Raw genomic sequence first — 4,312 nt, forward strand, 5'->3', positions numbered from 1 at the left:
TCACCCTTCATTCATGTTACATCTATATCTACCTATTTTCAAATTTAACTCATATGAATTGCTCAATATTGTAAACAGTCTTCAGCTATCATATCCAATTATTGAGATATACTTTGCTTGTTCATGAGTATATCCAGACCCATAAATTGGAAAACGAAACAAGAAATTATGTTTGGAACTATTTAGAAGTAACAATTATGCAGAAATCATATTATGTTCATGCAGTCTGAAGGGAAGAATGTGACAAGTTAATTAATTTGTCTTTTTTTCCTATCTAAGCCCTTTTACGTTCAAATCTTCCTTACACTCTGACACAGTGTCCAGAAGCAGTATAGCTCATAAACATTCAGTGCATTCAAACAGGATTTTCTTTTAGTTGAGGACACAGAACAAGAGACCAGTCTCCTGATGCTTAACCACACAAATCAGAGACTGGATGTTCAGATTATACTACAGAAGTGCTAAAAGGCAGATGTTGAGGGACAGGCTCCTACATTTTTAAACAAATTTTTAAAATATATTTGTAATATGTAGTCTGCAGGCCTTAATTAGGTCCAAGGATAGTGTTGAAGACAAGGCTTTCTCATGCTCACTGGTGAATCCCTGCTGTCAATCCCTGGGGTGTGGATGACAGTAAATATCTATTGGCTGAACAAATGAGTGAGTGAGTGAATGTAAATAGTGTAAACTGTATATGTATGTATCTCTTTCCTGTTCAGGAAATGTATATCAGAATGTAAGTGAATGAAAGTAGTATTGCTACAGTAATGACTTAGATATATTCCAACTGTAAAAAAAGCAAATTATTCAGAAACTTTGAGGTTTGTTTGTTTTGTTTTTTTTTTTGTACATTACTTGTATCATATATCACAACTGATGGAACACTACTTGAAAATATATCCGTTGGTGAGAAATGAAATAAGATATATGTAATGAGGCATGTCAATTCAGCATGTGAAATCTACACTGGAGTCAAGTGGCAACAAATACATGATTAGTTCAATGAACAAGAAGTTAATATTTGTTCTTCATCTTATGTCCCAGTCAAAGTCATTTACATTATTATGAATTTGAGCACTTGTGGTCCTGTCACCAGAAATGGCAATTATTTTTCTGGTTGTTTTGCCATGCAGTGGTGGGGAGCTAGGAGTTGAAAAAATAAAAATAATAATAAAATAAAAAGACTTGGCAAGCAATTGGAGTTAAGTGCCAGATACAGCTCCAGGAACCAGCAGATGGCACTAAAGCATTTTACCGACCCTCAGGGGGCATTAAGCAGCATCCCTAGGTAACATTTTCAAATTTAAAAAGCTTTCAAACTTTTTAAATTTGAAAATTGTGTACAATTATATAAAAATCGGTTCATAGAATTTTCTGTATAAGGTGCAATAAAAGGAAGGCCTTTTAAATATTTAGAGACCCAGAGGACTTGACAATGTTTAGATTTTCTTAGCTAATGAGAATTATTCAGTCATCTGTTTAGTAAACACATGAAACTGTAGGTATGGGTATCCTGAATCCCTTTCCCCACCCCACCTCGTTCTAGGTTAATTTCCATTGAATATTTGCTCTGAGGGAGATTTTTTGTGTTGAATAGTGATGGTGAAGTAAAGAACTGGGAAAGCCAGCAAGGAGAAATTAATAGCAACATAATAACAAAGAGTTATCAGAAAATCCAGGGAAGTTTAGGTGATTGATGTGGAGGGGAAGGATTCAGCTCTCTGTGAGCTGGATTTGAAAAATGGGGATAGAGAGAGGACTGAGGGATAAATTGAATAAAAGATCAGCTCCATGTGTGAGATGGTATTAGATAGGAAATAGAGAAAAAAATTAAAAAGTTTTCTTCATGTTACGTTTGTATTCTCCTTTTGGTATTTTTTTTTTTTTTTTTTGGCTGGGTACTCTATACTTTATTGATGGTACATGACAAGGTAGGGCTCCCCAGGTCCCTCCCCTTCATCAGGAATTCTAAGATGGGAATTCTGTAGAGGTTGGGAAATTCTCAGTGTGCTGGAGGATGAGTAGGGACAAGGACTCCCCAGCAGCTGAGGGCCTCTCTCTTCCCATTGCTCTTGATGGGCCTACTGGTCCAGGGGGCTATTAGTCCTTGGAGGCCATGTTGCTCCACCACCCAGTTGCTATAGCCAAATTAATTGTCATACCAGGAAATGAGCTTTACACGGTGGTCATTGAGAGCAATGCCAGCCCAGAATCAAAGGTGGAAGAGTAGGAGACAACCTGGTCCTCAGAGGAGCCCAACATGCCCTCAGGGGGCCCTCCAATGCCTATTTCACCACCTTGTTGATGTCATCATATATGGCAGCTTTCTGTAGGTAGCACAACTGACATGTTGTGGGTGGAAACACTGAAAGCCATGCCAATGAACTTCCCATTAAGCTCAGAGATGACCTTGCCTACAGCCTTGGTGCCAGTAGAAACACAGTCTGAGAAGCCCCTCAAACTTCCCAGAAGAGCCATCCACAGTCTTCTGGGTGACAGTGATGGCATGGACTGTGGCAATTAGTCCCTCCATGATGCCAAAGTTGTCATGGATGACCTTGGCCAGAGAGGGCAAGCAGTTGGTGGGGCAGAAGGCGTTGCTGACAATCTTGAGGGAGTTGTCATACTTCTTATGGTTCATGCCCATCAAAAACATGGGAGCATCAGCAGAAGAGGCAGAGATGTGACCCTCTCAGCCCCATCCTTCAAGCGAGCCCCACCCTTCTCCATGGTGTTGAAGACCTCAGTGGACTCCACAGCACACTCAGCACAGCATCACCCCATTTGATGTTGGCAGAATCTCGCTCCTGTAAGGTGGAGATGGACTTTCCATTGGTGACAAGTGTCCTGTCCTGAGCCTTGACTGTGCCATTGAATTTGTCAAGGGTAAAATCATACTGGAACATGCAGACCATGTAGTTGAGGTCAATTAAGGGGTCAATGATAGCAACAATATCAACTTTGCCAGAATTAAAAGCAGCCCTGACGACCAGGTGCTCAATAGCACCAAATCCGTTCACTCCAACCTTTTCCATCATGTCTTGGGGAGGTGGCTGGCACTAGAAGATGCAGCTATTTGCCTAATGTGGAGGAGTAGAGAGCTTCCCTTTGGTATTCTTAAAAGACTTATCAAAAAATTTCAGTTTTTTTTCAATTCTGTCTAGGAGCTAGACTACTATTTTTTGTATTATAACTCTATGCTGTATCTACTTTCAAGACTCAGTTTAGTTTAATGTGCTTATGCAAGTATTGCAAACAAAGAGATGAAAATACCATTATTTTCCAGTAATATGATTACTGAGAAAAGCCAAGGATTCAGTTCTAAAAACAACTGGATATACTATGGAATATAAGAAACTAAATAGGTGTGAGTATAAACACACAGACACACACGTGTATACATGTGATGTAGGAAAACAAACTGACAAGATAAAGGCCAATTTCCAATAGCAAAACACACCAAGTATTTGAGAGAAAAATATATAAGATATTTGTGAAGAGAGACGCCTGGGTGGCTCAGCGGTTGAGCGTCTGCCTTTGGCTCAGGGCGTGATCCTGGAATCTGGGATCAAGTCCTGCATCTGGCTCCTTGCAGGGAGCCTACTTCTCCCTCTGTGTATGTCTCTATGTCTCTCTCTGTGTGTCTTTCATGAATAAATAAATAAATAAATTTTTTTTAAAAAAAAAGATCTTTGTGAAGAAACGATAAAAACTTATGGTAAATTAAAACAAAAGATTTGGGACATCTGGGTGGCTCAGTGGTTGAGTGTCTACCTTTGGCTCAAGTCATGACCCCGGGGTCCTGGGATCAAGTCCCACGTGGGGCTCCCTGCAGGGAGCCTGTTTCTCCCCCTGCCTATGTCTCTGCCCCTCTCTCTGTGTCTCTCATGAATAAATAGAATCTTTTAAAAAATAAAAACAAATAAAAGATTTGAGTGAGTAGAGAAGATAGATGGCGCTATTTATGTTCCTGGATAGGAAGACAAATATTATATAAAATGTCTCTGTTTCATCTCCAAGCTAATTTACATACTTAATCTGGTCTTAAGAAAAGTCCCAGAATGGTTTTTAAAAATTTGACAAAATGTTTCCTAAATGGATAGAAAAGAATAAGTATAACAAAATGCATTTAAAAAATTCTTAGTGGGAAATTTAATGGAAAAATATAATAAAGTAGATTAGCATTATCAGGTATTAAAAATATATGGCAAAGCAGCTGCAGGTAAAAAAAGTATACCTCTGAGGCAAAAATAGACTAGAAGATCCTCTGTACCAAAGAGCTAATTCAGAAATGGATTCCAATAAACAGTAC

The 4,312-nt window shown here is 38.9% G+C and overlaps 1 pseudogene; it reads right to left on the bottom strand.

Annotated features, from left to right (window-relative positions):
• Positions 1 to 830: 830 nt before the first annotated feature.
• On the bottom strand, positions 831 to 3,861 carry LOC129499166 (glyceraldehyde-3-phosphate dehydrogenase-like; annotated as a pseudogene).
• Between the last annotated feature and the right edge of the window lie 451 nt (positions 3,862 to 4,312).

The sequence above is a fragment of the Nyctereutes procyonoides genome, unplaced genomic scaffold, assembly GCF_905146905.1.
Source record: "Nyctereutes procyonoides isolate TBG_1078 unplaced genomic scaffold, NYPRO_anot_genome, whole genome shotgun sequence".
Taxonomy (NCBI): Eukaryota; Metazoa; Chordata; class Mammalia; order Carnivora; family Canidae; genus Nyctereutes; species Nyctereutes procyonoides.